General features: G+C 37.0%; 1 protein-coding gene across 3 annotated transcripts in view; it reads left to right on the top strand.

Annotated features, from left to right (window-relative positions):
• Positions 1 to 18549, top strand: part of MGAT4C (MGAT4 family member C) — a 332430-nt gene that overhangs the window by 284030 nt on the left and 29851 nt on the right. For all 3 annotated transcript variants that reach the window (XM_069849821.1, XM_069849822.1, XM_069849823.1), the window contains one exon: positions 14072 to 14267. The gene's annotated coding sequence lies outside the window, so the exon portion shown is untranslated. The remainder of the gene's footprint in view (positions 1 to 14071; positions 14268 to 18549) is intronic.

The raw sequence follows: 18549 nt of genomic DNA, 5'->3' as shown, positions 1-18549 counted from the left end.
AATGCATTTCTTAATGGGCCCAGAGAGAGACAAATATCACAAACACAAGAAAGACAAAATAAAGGAGAAAGAAAACATACAAAACTTCTGACCAAGGAAATCAATACATTTGTTTTCAGTTCTGCAAAGCCCTTTTGATTTCCATGCTGACTTGCTGAATGTTTGGCGTTTTTTATCCTGAGATAAGTTTTGTTTTATTTTATGAGCATCAGATAAATACCTAGGATACACTCCCTCGTATATTTTGTAATTATAATAGTTGTGAGGAAGAGAGAAATAAAAAAAAAAAACCCTTCATTGTAAAACTAATAGAATATTTAATTTCCATGACTATGAAAAGGATACATAGAGACAACCACTGTTAACTTGGATTCTGTCCATTGCACATAATGATTACTTGGGAAGATATGGTACGGAATATCCCTGGGGTCAGCCGGGGTCAGCTGTCCCATTTGTGTCCTCATGAAAGGGTTCACAAAAGGCAGGCCTTGCCAAACTAACCTGATCGCCTTCTATGACAAAGTGACTCGGCTGCTGGATGAGGGAAAGGCTGTGGATATGGTCTTCTTGGACTTAAGTAAAGCCTTTGACACAGTTTCTCACAGCATTCTGCTTGAGAAACTGTCAGCCTCTGGACCGGAAAAGCGCACACTCTCCTGGGTGGAAAACTGGTTGGATGGCCGGGCCCAGAGAGTGGTGGGAAATGGTGTGAAATCCAGCTGGAGGCCAGTGACAAGTGGGGTTCCCCAGGGCTCAGTGCTGGGTCCAGCCCTGTTTAATGTCTTCATCAATGATCTGGATGAAGGCATCGAGTGCACCCTGAGCAAGTTTGCGGACGACACTAAGCTGGGTGGAAGTGTCGATCTGCTGGAGGGTCGGGAGGCTCTGCAAAGGGATCTGAACAGGCTGGACCGCTGGGCAGAGTCCAACGGCATGAGGTTTAACAAGGCCAAATGCCGGGTCCTGCACTTGGGGCACAACAACCCTATGCAGTGCTACAGACTAGGAGAAGTCTGTCTAGAAAGCTGCCTGGAGGAGAGGGACCTGGGGGTGTTGGTTGACAGCCGACTGAATATGAGCCAGCAGTGTGCCCAGGTGGCCAAGAAGGCCAATGGCATCTTGGCTTGTATCAGAAACGGCGTGACCAGCAGGTCCAGGGAGGTTATCCTCCCTCTGTACTCGGCACTGGTGAGACCGCTCCTCGAATACTGTGTTCAGTTCTGGGCCCCTCACCACAAGAAGGATGTTGAGGCTCTGGAGAGAGTCCAGAGGAGAGCAACAAAGCTGGTGAAAGGGCTGGAGAACAGGCCTTATGAGGAACGACTGAGAGAGCTGGGGTTGTTTAGCCTGGAGAAGAGGAGGCTGAGGGGTGACCTCATTGCTCTCTATAGCTACCTGAAAGGACGTTGTAGAGAGGAGGGTGCTGGCCTCTTCTCCCAAGTGACAGGGGACAGGACAAGAGGGAATGGCTTCAAGCTCCGCCAGGGGAGGTTTAGGCTAGACGTTAGGAAAAAATTCTTTACAGAAAGGGTCATTGGGCACTGGAACAGGCTGCCCAGGGAGGTGGTTGAGTCACCTTCCCTGGAGGCGTTTAAGGCACGGGTGGATGAGGTGCTGAGGGATATGGTTTAGTGTTTGGTAGGAACGGTTGGACTCGGTGATCCGGTGGGTCTCTTCCAACCTGGTTATTCTGTGATTCTGTGATTCTGTGAACTTTGGAGGAAAAAACCTAAGTAAAGTAGTAGTTTTACATCTAACATGACTTTTTCACCTAAAAAAGCTCAGAAAAAGACTCCATTCTTATTGTAAATTTAACTTGATGGGAATCATGCAGTGTAACTCCAGGTTTTACATGCCATTGGTTAGGCAATTTCCATCAACAAAACACACAACTGACAAGAAAAAGGTAGGTTTTCCACAGGAACAGATTTTTGTTGTGATCATCAGTGATTCATTTCAGAAGCGTGGTTTCTTTCCCATTTCTATTGTCCCTCAGGTTGTTCTCACAATCAAGTACTTTCATAGCTCATTGCAGAAATTAGTTAAGAGATTGGTGCAAGCAGAATGGTTTTGCTCAGTATATCCTCAAACATATGGTGGTTGGTAGCAGTGATTTCTGGTTTTGCATTTAACATATTCTAGGTATTTAAAAAGTCTAAAACTTATGGCATATTACTAACAAAAGATGCTTAGAATGCTAAACTTTATAACTACAGTGCTTAGCTGTTGTCTTCTCAGTATGCTTGGAAGACCATCTAACATGTGGTCCAGCCTGGCCTGAGGTCTAATTCAGGTCATGCATCATTTTTGTCTTTCTCTCTGCCTTTTTCCACTGGGGGCGGAGAAATAGCTGCCCAAGTGATGCCTCCTGAATTTTTCAAAGCCTGACAGAAAATCAAGCTGCCACTGGCAGAATAGGATTCTGTAATCTTGTTCACAATGGGGATGGGGTTCACACTATTTTAAGAGCATATCATTTGTACATGGACACACTCAAACTAAATTCTAAAAGCGATGTGATCTATGTTTCCTGAATATTGCAAATTACTTAAATTGGGAGCTAAATGCTTATGTCTGTTGTTGATGCTGGTTTGTTTTCTTCAGATAATCTGACGTCTATAACTACTTCTGCGCTGTACTTGGAGTGCTTTATCTAATAAAATTCTGCACTATTAATATAACATTATGGGTACAGATAGATAGCATGGATAGAACATGTTGTGACTAATAGTCTGTTCTGGGCTTATCAGCTTTTGTTGTACAGTGTTTTACCATACATCAAACTAAATTAAATAGTAACATATTCATGAAATACATGGAAAATATGTGTTTAACTGTGTCACAGGAAATATTGTCTCTGTCTAAATCTTGGTTTGTACGAAAACAGGAAAGGCCTATAATAAATGGAAGATTTACCCAGCAGTAATCGTACAGTAAGACAAGGACATTCATTCTATTGCAAATATTTGTCAAAGCTGTCTGTTTCATCCTCCATGGACAACAAATGATTTTGTGAATCCCCTATGATCCGAGTATAAACTACTTGCCTCCCAGGTCCCACTGATATCAGTCAGATTCTTTTACATCTTGGGATCAAGCTCAAAGGCAGTAGCTTCAAAGACCTTTTATTCTTCAAGAAAAAGAAGAATAAGCTTAGCTAATTTATAATACACTTTAACAAAATGAACCCAATTAACCTGCCTGTAGTATGTTTCATATTAATTTCCAAGTGCTTTCACTGAAACTTGTTACTAGTTTAAAATTCTATATCCATCTGGGAAGTATTAAAATCTACTTAGGTTTGCATCATAATAAGTCTTAAATTCCCATTAAAATTACCATTTAAAGTCTTCTTCAGCTGTTTCATATGTTAAAATAATTCTCAGTTAACTGTATGGGAAAAGAAAAAAAAAGAAAATACTGTATTTTTTCTGAATCAATTTTTTATTCTTCATTACCCATGGACATTAATGGAGTTTTAATTTGTTGTTACACCAAAGTTTTACACTTCATTAAATCTCTGTGCCAATAATTACAGGCCTTATTGATTTCCTGTCTTTTTAGGTATTCAAGAGCTCTTCAGAGCTTGTCTTTCCCTGCATTGTTTTTCTCACATTGAAATGCCACTGTTAATTTTTCAAAAGAGAGGTTGAAAGCATTAAAGCTTTCTGTAATACATTCTCATCTTCTTTAACATGTTGCAATTAATTAGATGGCCTGACAAGACATTTTTTTCTGATACATAGAATAGCACAGAATTTCCTATGATGATTCCTCCATAGCAAAGCATTTAAAAATCTCTCAGTAGTCCCACAATATGCAGCATGGTACATACACAACACAAAGAATTAGCTAGAACATTAATTCAGAGCAAAATAAAATAAAATAAAAGAGTAGCTAAGGATTGTGCAGCATTAATATTCAAACCAAGGAAAAGACTTAAGCAGTTAGAGAAGAACACAGGTAGATAATATTTGCTTATATCTAAAATAGTCCCTTTAGTTTTGTGGCTACCTAATTACATAAGTGACTGAGCTCACTAGGCATGCTTGATTTGACCTAAAATCTTAATAGAAGTGCATTTCTACACCGTGTGTAGATCTCTAGTAGACCAAAACAAACCACACTGGAAATTAAACTAGTCTACAGTGTATGAGATATAAAAACTTGGCAGAACAGCTGTTTCTTTTGGAGGACTACAAGTTCTCAGGACATACTGCCAGAATAAGAACAGCAACAGAGCTGTAACAAGTAATACTTTTTCCCCAGAGAGATTTCTGGAATGTGATTTTGACAGATGATTATTTAAACTGTATGAGATAATTATCCACCTTTCATTCTGGATCTGGGAAAGTGTGTAGTAAACAATTCAACATATACAGCCTAGGAAAAAAGCAAGCCCCGCCTACCCTCCCCCCCATGCCCCTCCCCCCCCCAAAAAAATAAAAATCAAAAGCGCTAACAAAGAACCTGATCTCTGGCCAGACAGTGACAACCATTGTCTGTGAGAACTGAGTCCAGCTTTTGGATGTGGATTCCTTTCAGAGTGATTTTTCTGCCTTATCTCTGTTACATGACAAGTTAAAACAGTATTCGTATTTGGCTGGTGGTGCAATTCCTCAGGGGAGGCACGGCAAGGGGTAAGAGTTGCCTCTCACAGAAGGTAAAATTACACCCAGGTCTCACCTTTAGTGTTCAAATGCTTTAACTGCTAAGCTACCATACAAAAGAAGACTAGTGGTGACACATGTGCTTGATCCTTTAGGTACACGTAGATTTGACTGTGTCATTCTACTTAGGCAACTCTCCTCAGAAAGACTTCAACAACTGAATTGCAAGAAAAAGGGATTTAATATGGCAAAACTTAGGTCTTTTCTTAGAAAACCTTAGAAATCCTCAGAAAATCTCAGCATCACCCTGTTACATTAATGTGGCACTTTAAATATGAAGTTGATGTCATGCTTTAGTTTTTTTTAACTGGATTTAAAATTATAGAATCACAGGATCATTCAGTCTGGAAGGTTCTTTACAAGGTCTCTAGACTGACCTCCTGCTCAGAGAAATGTGATCTCTTAGATCATATTAGGGCCTTCTGAATTTGGGCCCTGAAAATTAAAACATAAAACTTTAACATCTAAGTGAGTATACCCTCACTTCTTCTCCACAAATTCACTGAGGAATTAGTTTTATCTTTCTTTATTTAGTCAGAGCCCTAAATCGCCATGGATTTTTCATGCAAAATCTTATTTTTGATAGGTTATCGTTGCCTTTTTTTATGTTGCAGTACATGTAAAACCAAATATTTTTCTTTCCTTACTTCAAATAACTCAGCATTGTTTGAAGTAATATTAAAACACCCATCTCCTTGTCTCTTCAGATATGATTGGATTTTAGTGGTCCATTACATGGGACTATACAGATGAAAAATGTGGTTATTATTTCAGTTGAATTTATAACATGTTCCAAATATCTTTGCAATAATAAAAAAGTTTAATAAAGAATGAGATATTTCTAAACAACTTACTACAGCACTTGAAAAACTGTCTAATTCTATTTCTAACTCAGTATTCATTTAATGTTAAGGTGTATAAAAACTAAGAAAAACTATTAAAATTATATTATCCCAATAATTTGCTTTGACTATGGATTTTATCAACAATTGTATGTGCTCAGCATGAAGAATTTAAATGTAGGCTGTTGATTATCTTCATATGTTTATTTTCTAATGGGTATACTAAGTTAAAACTGAACCATATTATGTTTAATGGTTCAGGAACTGGCTGGTCTGGGCTAATGTTCTGCAGAGCCTTTTATGGTTTTGCTGATAACACTAGTTCAAACTAGATGGCTAAACATCACTGTTAACCAATAAGTCTCTTTGATGAAATTAAATTAATTTAAGGTCCTACCCTAGCTTCCAGTAAGGCACACTCAAATGGGAAACTATCAAAACAGAAGCAAGGACTGAGCAAATGGAGCAACCATACCACCCCACTAATCCTATAGTTTGTTCCTGTTTCATGATTGAAACAAATGTTCATTACACTTTAAAAAAACATGCTTATCCTCATGGGAATATGTTGGCTTCTTGTTCACCAATTATGGAAATAAAGAGCAGCTCAGTGTTCCCTCAGGATAAACAGAAACAAAATAACTTGTGCCTATATCACTATTATACTCCTTATGTCCCAGGGGCCAAGTTGAAAGCGAATAGGCAGTGACAGTTGTGGTATTTCCTAATTTTTGGCTACTTAACTTCCAGCACTGTTACTGATCTTTTAATGTAATTTTGTTTGTAATAGCAAGAAATTGGATTAGTTTACTTGCCTGTGTGTCTATTAGCTGTCTTTTAGAAGCAGTGAATCTAATCAAAACAGGAGAACTTTTATTTGTTTTTCCTCTTGTCTTTCTCTCTAGTGTGCTGTAGCATTCTTGTTTCTTTTATAGGTTTGTCAATCATTCTCCTCAGAGTTCTTTACCTTTCTTGTGGTATCGGTATTCTGCTTGTTCAAAATTAAAGATTTTTTTATCATCACTTGTCCACTACTTCTCCTTAGTTCCAAGTAGAAGTCATTATTTTGTAGAGACTTATCTTCCATTTCTCTCCATGAGTACTGAGGGTTGAATCGAGGTCATCGATCATACCAGAAATATCATGTCAAGCTTACATTCCGATTTTTGTTTCATAGAATCATAGAATAACCAGGTTGGAAGAGACCCACCGGATCATCAAGTCCAAACATTCCTATCAAACACTAAACCATGCCCCTTAGCACCTCGTCCACCCGTGCCTTAAACACCTCCAGGGAAGGGGAATCAACCACCTCCCTGGGCAGCCTCTGCCAGTGCCCAATGACCCTTTCTGTGAAAAATCTTTTCCTAATGTCCAGCCTAAACCTCCCCTGGCGGAGCTTGAGGCCATTCCCTCTTGTCCTGTCCCCTGTCACTTGGGAGAAGAGCCCAGCACCCTCCTCTCCACAACCTCCTTTCAGGTAGTTATAGAGAGCAATGAGGTCTCCCCTCAGCCTCCTCTTCTCCAGGCTAAACAACCCCAACTCTCTCAGTCGTTCCTCATAAGGCCTGTTCTCCAGCCCCTTCACCAGCTTCTTCGCTCTTCTCTGAACACAATCCAGAGCCTCAACATCCTTGTTGTGGTGAGGGGCCCAGAACTGAACACAGGATTTGAGGTACGGTCTTCAAGTATTATTTTAATTTTCACCAAGTGTTTTAGTGAGATTACACCACTGCAGTTTTCTTGGATTACATCTCCCTACTTCTTTTACAGCTGTTATATAAAATGTATAACACTGAAGCCACAGTAACTTGAAAAAAGGAAAGTAAATACTGCAAGATGTGCTAAAATTGATATAGCTATATATGCATATGTACACATATATATATTTATGGTCCACTGCTAAATAACACACAGATTCATAGAATTGTTTAGGTGGGAGAAGACCTTGAAGATCATCAAGTCCAACTGTAAACCTAAAACTGCCAAGTCCATCACTAAACCTTCTCCTTAAGTGCCACATCTATACACATTTTAAATACCTCCAGGGATGATGACTCAACCAGGTAGCCCATTCCAATTCTTGATGATCTTTGAGGTAAAGAAGTTTTTCCTAATACCTAGTCTAAACCTCCCCTGGCACAACTTGATACCATTTCCTCTCAAATGTATTCACTTTCTGATTCAATGCTAACTAAAGCTTCACTTTGGGACTCTATTGTATCATATTTAAAAAAAAAAAAAACAACAAAACCACACTGATATTTAATATGGTTAATGTTTCCTGTTACAGATGATTTTCAAACTTTTCTTTGTGCAATTGATAAAATGTTATGATTTGACTTCTGTGGTTGGTAAGTGACGTACCTTCTGGATGTAGCACTTTCATCTTCTCTTGTGAAACCGTGTTCAGATTTAGTGGAGTTTCTATAGTATTAAAAAGAACATTTTTACTGCTTTCTCACCTGCATTCCTTCAAGACACACTGCCAGAATCATTGAGTGCTCCCACATGAAGTTAAGAGTCTGCCAGATCATGGAGAGACAGTGCCTGTCTGCAAGGCCTCTGTGTGAAGATGAGGTAGAAACAAATCCTTCCCCAACAGAGTCTCGTGGAGTTGAATTCCTCCTAGCCTGTAGGATGCTGACAGATAGAAAAGCATTCCAGATTTATTTATTTCAAAGCAATGCAGGTGAGGGGTCATCAGACTTTAGCGATGGGGATGCACAGAATAAGGATAGCTTCATCAGTAAAGCCTGGGTAACTACATGACTTCAAAACTGGTTTTGTTATGTAGAAATTAGCTGGGGAGTGCAGCCTATGCATAGGGCAAAGTTACAACAAACGCAGTACTTAAAGGAATAAAAAAATCTTTCACAATATGATTATCTTTGTTGTTATTCTATGCATTGATTCAGTAAGCTAGCTAAAATAGCCCAAGGAAACAATACCAGCACAAACAAATGGATAACAGCACAGTCTTTGTGCATATCTTAGAGGAATTTTTTTTTTGTGTTCTGCAGACATAACATACAGTAAATGTTTCTGTGAGTCACAATGATTGTTTTCACAAACTAGACTATTCAGGATGGTTGCCCAAGAGCATAACTACAGACGGTAATGGCTGGATTACGTAAGGCTTTTCTGTCTTATTGGTAATTTCCAACTGAGATTTTAAAAAAACTTTTATTTTTATGCTTTTTTGTTGAATTATATTAATATTTCATAAGAAACACAAAATGTACAGAGGTGTTTTATAGCGTTAACCCTCCAAAACTACTGAAAAAAGTACAGTATGTTTCATTGTTCTTGGTAAGAACTTTGGACAATTATGTATTGAGGCTTTACATTATGGATCATTAACTCAATGCTTCTAATATTGTAGTTATAATAGACTAAAAATTTCTTTGAAGAGTGCCCAACACAGCATATTTCTTATAAAACTTTAACTTGGAAAGCACTGAAAAATGAGGGTTTTTTAACTTGCACTCAGTTCTCTCTTTTTACTGTGTGTACGTGTAAATTCATACAACTAATTCATATGCATATGCAGCACATACGTACATATTTAATTGCGCCAGAATTGAATTTCAAAACAAATTAAAATGAAAATTCTTTTGAAATAAAGTAAAAGTTCAAAAGAAAGAGCAATATTTGTTTTTTAAAAAAGCAACAACCTAATCTATTTGGTGCATGACAGTTTGATTATGGTCTGTTAATTCACCATGTAACTCTAAAACATAGTGACTCTTTCTTTTTCTGTAGACATAAGTTTCTAAAAACTTGAAAATTCAATACTTCATGCCACTTTATGTGCCTGAAAGGGTTCTTAAGTGTTTCTTAAGGATCTTTTCATAAAATATTGTCACCAAATTATTTTTGAAGACCTGTATTATGCTCAGAAATAGTGTTGAAAGCCTGAGGGTTGTAGTAAGACCCTGCCTCTCCTCTAACTGTTGTCACTTGTCAGAGATTGCACAAATAATTCCCCTGAGGGTCTTAGGGCTTCTGCTTGCTTGCAGAGATCTTCCCCCTGCTTTACATCTGATAACAGTAACTCTCCAACAAATGGATTTAATGAAGACAAACAGCAAAAATTTGGAAGGTGGTGATAGGTGAAGAAGGGATTTTTCCTAAAGATATGAGTTGTGGGCAACTTTGTCTTTCTTCAGTAATTCGAGGTGCAGCTGACTCCCTGATAACATCTGAGACTCTTCTTGACTAAATCCATCCAGAGATACAGTGTGCTGACCAGTGCCTTTGGTCTCCCCTGCTTCTTTCCAAGGAAATGTATATTCACATCCTAAGAACTTTTGCTCTATAGATATAAGTTTTCTCTAAGACAGGAGGAGAGTTTTCTGACTTACAATGAACAGATGAATGTGAAGTAGTTTGTGAACTCTTATTGGATATTATATCTTCTACATATTGTAAAGCATTATGTCAACAATCCAGTTGATTTCTTTAAAAACTCGGTTACCCTGGAACTGAGAAGCAGAGTAAAATGTCTTGACTAAGCTGACACAGGTAGTCTGTAGGCGATAACAACTTCAGTTTTCCTGAGTTAGGTATCACCTCTGATATTTTGCAGCTTTGCTATTGAAAGATTACCAACCTTATGAAAATATTCAGGTTTTGAGTCAAATATATTATCCTTAATGTTAGCATGAAGCTATATAAAAATGACATCTCTTCCTTTCCCTAAGCCTTCAATTTTTTTTACTGTTTAGGATCAGAAAACCATAGGTTATATCAACAGGATATAACCTGTTAATAATTCCAGGAATTATTAACTTTCTGGCTTGTCAGCTGAAGGGGATGGTGATCCACCGTATGGTCCTAAAATTAAATTTTGTGGTGTATGTAAAAATGCTCATAGAAAAAGCAATGTATTTTAGTGATTCTTCACTAACAATGAGATAGCATTTCTTTTACAATTTACATCAATCATAGTATTACTTTCATTAGTTTTCTGAATTTAATAATGCGTTTGTTAAATTACCCCACAGTGGCAATGAGTTCCATCTATAATCTGCTAGAATTAGCATTTTTACTTTCTAAATAAATAAATATACATACATTTGCTAGGAGTTAGAAAACCACTGTAGGTCATTACACTGTTCATTGAGAGTCACTTGGGAACAGTAAGACTCTACATGGCTCTCATTAAGTGAAATATCTGTATAGATAATAGATTATTTTGTAGGCTGGTTAAGAATTTCATATAAATTAGCACTTTAATATTTGACCTAATATGAATTGATGTAAATATAAACTATGTAGGTCAGGATTAATGGATTTTCCAAGCTTGTCTGAAATTCAAGTTGAAAGTACTCTAAAAGAATGTTTTAGTGAAAAAAAGGATACCATCTCTCTGTCCCTCTGAGGCCTAATTTTCAAGGACTGAATGTGCATATTTGTCAGCCAGAAACATATGTGTGCCACACTCTTAACAGCTCTCCATATCTAGACAAGGCAATATGGCAGCAGGTTGCACTACGGCTTTACTTGTTTGTTCTTAGCATAAGCTGGGCAAATTAGTGACCATCAGGACCATGGACATTCCCAAACTGTGAAAAAAACTCCTTCAGCCCTAAATGTATCTCAAAATAAGTAAGTAAATTAAGGTAATAAAAGAGCAAAAGATAATTGCACCTGGCATATCACCAGACTTCTCATTCAGAAATTTCCATGCTAAACACATAGTCTGATTTCCTAAGTAAATAAATATGCCACAAGAACTTTATAAACAAAGTCACTAATTTTAAAGACTAAAAATGATGATAATTCTGGTAAATAGTTAATTTCATGCTCTTTAGAAATGGAAGGGTAATAAATTTTTAGGTTAATGAATCAAACATTTACGAAGCACCGTAGCTGTTATTCCTTCAAAACTGATTCCTCATTCAGAACCTTGATAATCATATACATGGTCATAGAACCAAAGCAAACTAAGAGTTTTAGTATCAAGAATATTTTGGATACTCAAAATTGCTCTTACACTCCCTTTTGAAACCTTTCCAATTTTTAATAGTCTTCTTGACTTAGCTTTACTTGAAAGACATTAGTCTTTCCATTAATGATACTACCTTGTATGTAATGCTACCTCAGTTTTTACTGGATGCCTGCTTCAATACATTTGTATTTATAAAATGATTTTGCTCACTCACATAGCACAGTCAGGTGTGATTCTGTAACCAGCCTATGAGAATTCATGTTTATATGGACATCTTTCCATCTCCATTTAAGTTCCTGATTTTCCACTATTCAAGTCCCCATGTTCTTTATTGTAAATGTGATTTACACACTTTATTGCAAAATATACAGCCTGCATTTGCCAATCTTAAAAGGTATAAATATTTACTGTTTAAGCCACTGAGATACAGTTTATTTTCATTTTCTCATTTTCCTTCCACTAATTCAATAGTTAATGTAAGACAAACACCACAAAACCCGACAGAAATGGCTTAAGACTAAAAGAAATAAACTGAAAATCTTTGTTTATTAATGTAGGTCTTATGCTTACATTGTTGTCATATAAGACAGTCCCTCTTACTGGTCTTATAAAAAATAATAGTTCTGATTATTCCAAGTTAAAACATGCTATGTCACTAAAGGCACTTTTAGCTTAATTTAACTGCTGATTTATTTGTCAAATAAGTATTCTGAAAATTGAAATCCTTCAAAAATGTTTTGTATTGATATACTTCTCCCTGGATACCACAATGACTGCTTTTTCTCACTCCATCATGAAGCACACATTTATCCTGAAAGGACAGTTTTCCATAACTAGCCTGTAAGCTTCAGAATGAATCAGAGTATGAAACACAGAGAGTCTCTTACCAGCTTTTTCTCATGATAATATCTCTTACTCAAGAGTCTTGTTGACTTCAATGAGATTTGCTCATATATGAGTGATGTCAGAGGACTGCTCTGAAGATATTTCTCGAGCAGCAGCTGGCTCTGTTGTTTGTCCTAGTGACAGTTTTTCCAATGAACCTGCAGTCTTGGAGTCCTTTTCAGCTCTGATTGTGGTTCTGTATTCACTGATGTTAAGACAGCAGTGACAGTGTCATCCTGTGCCCTGGGCAATGGACTGGCCTACAACATGCCTGTTTTACAGCCTGCAGCTCACAGCCTAACCCTCAGGTTCATGGCTATGCACAGCAGGATCTAGGTGATGGTTACATGTTCCTTCACATCTTAGCAACTCGTACCCTATCTGGTGTTCAGGTATCATTCTAGAACAGAGGTATCCTGTAGATCTTGGTGGGTGCCATATGTTCCAAGCAATGTGTTTTGGAGCATATTAAGTACAGCTTTGTTCTGCTCATTGTGGTGCACGTTGTATGTAAAAGCACGAGGATCAAGGTAATAGTTTGTCCCATGTTCCAGAGGACACTTCTGCTTCCTGGGTTGTGAGATGGAGCTACAGATTAAAGTACTCTAATGAGACATGATGTAGAGAGCTTTGGACTGCCTGACTAACAGAGTGTTTAGAAAGTATCTCCATTGGACGCGGGTGTAAGATTTAGTTTCAACTCTGAGGTCTCAGTTACTGTAACTCCGGGTCTTGCTGTTCATCCACTGACCACCAGACGAGACACTGTTCAGGGGGAAGGAAGGGCCATGCCACCTAACATCTGGAGATTTAGCAACTGTAGCATGTGGCAATAACTGACACCCTGTTATTGTTTGCATCATTGTAAATATGAAAGAGCAATACAAACAAATGTATTATTTGTACTATTATTTTAGTACAAACTCAACAATGCTATTTTGGTTCACATGCCAGGCCCACTAGAGAACTATGGACCTGCAGGTGAAAGAACTCTCTCTCTTCTGCAAGGTTGTGGATACACAAAGGAGTAGAGGTGACTCAGGATGATGCCTGTAGTGCCAGGATTCTCCATTTCAGGAGTTTTAGACTGGGCATATAAACCTGCTTTCTTGGGCTGAAACAGATAAAGAAGGCAAGATAATATGATAAATATTTTAATTTTGCTAGAATACTTAAAAGACTGACCATTGTGCTTTCCTAATGCTATCTGCTGGTGTACGGTTCTGTGAGATGTTGAGCGTGCAGAGCTCTGAAAGAAAGAAAAGAGCAGAGAGAGGCTCCTGAGGTTTCCATTGGGGAAAACTGTAATTTGTGCTTCAAATTTATTTCTGTTACCTTACAAACTGGGGGATCTCTGAGAGAGCATCCAAGCAGAGGAAGCACAAGCAGGAATGCAGGCAACATGGAGCTCAGTCCTTGCTAGAAAGTTTGTGTGCAAGTCTGCTGCTTTGCCTGTATTTATTAGGGGAATAACATAGTAGTTTTCCACCATGCTGTGATCTTTCTTACAATAGGACAGGAATCTCAAGCATGTTTTCTAAGATGGCCTTGAGTTTATCAGAGACCTATGTTACCTAAACACAAAACCTCTACCGGTTGAGCACACAAGACTAAAGAATGATTAGCATTATTTATGTGGCTTCCTGTGTACAATTTGCAAGGTCACTTGAGCATGTTTTATGATTTCTCCTCGACAATCTTCTATTATATTCCCACAGACTGCAAAACTGAGAAAGGATGACTGCCCTGTGTGACCACATTGCATATCTTCCAGCAAGTCGCTCAGTGTCTTTGCTGTTCGCCAGCTCTTCTCCTCCTCTGCGTGTCTCCTTCTTCTTTATTGCACTGTATACGCTGGGCTTTGTCTGTAGAGCTCTTCCATCTTTGCAGTGCTAACAGTGCATCGTATGCAAGGTGAGCAATGAGTGAACAATTCCCTATGTGCTAGTGCCATAGAGCACTATTGTCAGGTCTGATAGGCCTGATGCAAAGTCTTCCACTGAGTCAGTCCTCTCAGCAAAGTAAAGCTCTGTAAAGGACAGTGCCCTTTGACAGGCTTTCACTAGGGACAGAGATGCCTCTCTATTTTCTGTTTTATGGAAAGTGACAGAGAGGGAACACTCACTGAGAGAGCCACAGTACTAATCAAAGTGTCTGGTATTCCATAGGGATCTAACTAATGAGCAAAGACCAGTTTCCCAGTTATGAGGAAGGGAGCGTAGTGCAAGGATGCATGTCAGGACATGGAAGGAAAGAATTTGTTGAGAATGTCACGAAGAAACATATAAGAGATCTAGTGATTGATGCCTTTGAGGTAGATTGTTTAGTATCTGTCTTGGTACTGTGGAGTGGGGAGAATACATGTCTTTAGAGGTGAAGTGAATTGCCTATAAATATAGAGATTCAGAAAAATGCTTTTATTTGAAGCCTAATCAAGCATTAAAGATAGTCACTTCCAAGTTCACATTTTGCAGAATATATCAAGTCATTCATTAAATTACCAGTTTGTTCAAATAAGAAAAACCTTCATTTTTTTAAGTGCAGTCACAGTTCAAGAGTTTAACTGAAAGTAGTTTAAGAGAACACAAAAAATTTCTTGCCAAGTAGCTTTACTTTCCTTCTGCAGTGATAATGTAAAAATTGGTATTTTTCTCATAAAAATAAGTTGACAAAGGACCTAACTTTTATACATGAATGAATCTTAGGCAAATAGGTCTACAGATTATAGGATGTTCTTTGTTTTACCCGTCTCTGAAAACAAAGATTGCTTTAAAGCTTTACTATAGTACTTTTTTCACCTCTCTTTCAACAAAAAATACAACACATACTCTTTCAACACGTCTTCTAGAGACTGTTGATATACTAAAGAGGAAGTTATTAGACTTTCATATGAGTTATATTTCACTCTTAGTATGTCCTCACATCTTTATAGATTTCTAATGATCTACTCAAGTCAATAAGTTGAAAGAGCACTTTCACTTTCTATAATTTCAGTTCAAAATTCTTTATGCACTATTACTGAAAAGGTTCTGGTCTATTTCAACAGTATATCACAATTATGTCGTAAATATACCACTAAGTAAAGCATAAAACTAAATCATTCTTATAGTGTCACCATTTAAGCACATCACTACATTTAAAATTCTAACATGCATTATGCTATACTTGTTCTGTCAATGGTACTTCTGATTTTTATTTGATTGTCTTTTTGGGAAAATTGTTTTCACTTTTATTTATATAAGAACTATAATTAAATAAAGCATAAAATGATTTTATATTAAAAAGGAAGCTCTTCTTTAAGTTCTATTATTCAGTAAAGGGCTTTTCAGTGACATTTTATCACTGTAAATATGTTAGATATTATCCCTTTCATTGATCTGACTGAGAGATTTTCTTTAAGAACCAAACTGAAAACATTATAACATCTTTACAGCCACAATTTAGTGAAAAATTATTTCAGTCATTCATTAATACAAAATTAGTCTGTTTTCAAGTACATAAATACCATGAGGACTGAGATGTATCTGAATTATTCTGTGTTTTTTTCTTTCACATAGAATTATTTCTAAGATTAATTGCTGTCATATGTGAATAGATATCTGCAATGCTGCCTAATAATAAAAGTATATCACTATGTAAGGGTAGAATATGCAACTAGTCTACTCTGTCATTATATGTTTAAAATAAATGTCATAGTATGCATAGTCTATATTTCTTCCATGACGGATAAAACTTTGCCTTTATTCCCTCTAGTGGTAAGCTAGCAGTCAAAAGCAATACTTACCGTAAGTGGACAGAGAATTCTCAGTTCTCTGAAAGACCTGGTCAGAAGCTCTTACACAATTCTAAAACATCTTAGTTGGCTAAAAATCTTGGCCTGTTTCATGTATCTTCACTTCATTTTATTATTTTGCTGCAAAGTGATCCATATGGACAGAGCAGAATTAGGGAGAATATGAATTATAAATATGTGCTAATTAAAGAAATTAACTAAGGCTCAGTGATTTTAAACACTATGTTTCAAGAACTTTTTTTCATGGCAGTGAGGCTGATTTTCAACTGAAATTAATACTGCTTTTCCACTCTATAACAGAAGAGAAATTCAGTAAAAATATAGCATTCATGTGATTAAGGTAACAAAGAGTGGTATTTTTAATGGTGTTCACTATATAATAGTGGATAAGTACTCATGAACTCATATTTTGGCATCTGTAGCAGCAGTGTGGCTAGTGGTCATAGTGTTAGTGGAATTAAAAAAAAAAATAAAAGGAGAAAAGCTCACGTAGCTCACAACTATTAACCTTAAATTACTTTCTCTTTTCTCTCTTCCTTACACCCACCATTCTTTTAAGTATGCACAGATATTTGGGAAACTGAAAATTTTGTTAGATGTCAGATTAATCCATTGAATGCCTTCCATTACTGTGGACTTAAGTTTGGTTGTTCTTCTGTCCTTTTTACAATATGTGTTGAAAAGGTGTTAAAATACATCTTATTTGCTTTTTCATAAATGCTAATTGAAACTGTGTAGTACTTTGAGTTTCTTATTTGATACAGTTCTATTTTGAATCAGTTATATAAGCATTATATTTGGGGGGGGAGGAGAGGGTGTGGGGGAGGGAGGGAAGAAGAAGAAAAACTAATTTCTACTGGACCAGCTAGTTTCTATATGGCTTCATTGGCCGTGTAGACCTTTTCCTAGTACAAACTGTCCTGTGTGAATCAGTTACTTGAGTTCCTGAGTAGCTTTGTGGCATTATAGAACACTATAGCTGTTCACCTAGCTCTAACCATTGAATTTTAGCCAAAAAATATTTAAAATTTTTATTACGCTTGTGAAAAGTTTGTTCTTCAGTAATGTTTAGGGGTTCAAATAGTGAGTTTGACTTTGCTGGGTTTACTGCTTTCCAGCACCACCTGCACTCACATCCCACTTCCCCACTGAAACTTCTGGCATTTACACAAGATTAGCACTGGAAAAAATTGTCCGTCTACAGGGAGCAATCACTTCTCCTGGGCCAGTAAATGACGAAAAGCATTTTAATCCAGAAACCTAGCTACATTCTTCTAATTTATAGATACATCGGCTTGTTTACTTTTCTGCTGAAATTGAGAAGAAAAAAAGGAGTGGCTTGATTTGAAAACATATCTGAAAACCTTTTTTACTATTTGAACACAGTATGCAGTAGCAATCATTAGAAATTCATCTTTCCAAATGAGTAGCAGAGATGATTGAAAAGATAAATAGCTTTTGACAGACGCTGACCATTTAGGAGGAGAGCTGTCCTTCTATAATGTGAAAACAGACAGTGGCTCTGTAAAAATTTTAGAATACCAAAGAACAACATTCAACAGGGAAAAATGAGGCAATGCAGACAGGTACTAAAAATTGTCTTTGCAGGAAAATGGAAGATACAGCCAAGGTTATTAAAACCTCCAAGTTTAGCTTTTAATGTCTTACTAAATTCCAGTGGTAAGTCATTCACATGCTTGCATTAGCAAACACTTATTTATTCATAGACAAGAAAAGAACATTCCTTAAAATTATGTTGTGGGCATATATTTTATTCTAGAAAAATTTGAGTTCATGTTAAATTAGTTCTTTAAATCTTTCAGGTAAAGCTTTAAATACTGCAGCCCATATTGCAGAAAGGGAAAATAATCAAAGCTGATATCAGCTGCAAAATTTGAAGAAATATATCCTTTATATATGCTATATTATATATATATTTATTTATTTATTTTATTTTCCTAGACTTATATAGATTAGTAGATTTAACTAGGCAAATTAAATTTAACATATTTTGCAATGGGTTTATAAATTTCTGTAACAGTTACCTTGTTGTCTCTGGAGAAAATACCCCTCTTTACAGTTTAGAAACTCCGTTTACTAAAAGGGATGAGTCTATGTACAAATAACCCCTTCCATCTGCATTCCCTTCTTAAATCCTTAGGAAAACCTGGTGATTCACATGGGGCAACAACAGCATTGACTGTACAAACTACAAAGATAGGCTGGCTTGGCAGAGTGTCCCTCACACCTAGTAGAGCTTTTCTCTAGAAATTGTATAGCCTCAATGAGTGGGCTTCGAAACAACGGCCAGCATTCATTATTGGCAGATGACTAATGGAGACATGTGAAAGGATCTTGCTAGGTTTCAAGGTATTAAAGTATAAGCACTAGAAAAATGTGGTA

Source organism: Phaenicophaeus curvirostris, chromosome 1, assembly GCF_032191515.1.
Source record: "Phaenicophaeus curvirostris isolate KB17595 chromosome 1, BPBGC_Pcur_1.0, whole genome shotgun sequence".
Classification (NCBI taxonomy): Eukaryota; Metazoa; Chordata; class Aves; order Cuculiformes; family Cuculidae; genus Phaenicophaeus; species Phaenicophaeus curvirostris.
Note: the sequence above shows the minus strand (reverse complement) of the source record. Positions and strands in the feature narration are given on the sequence as shown.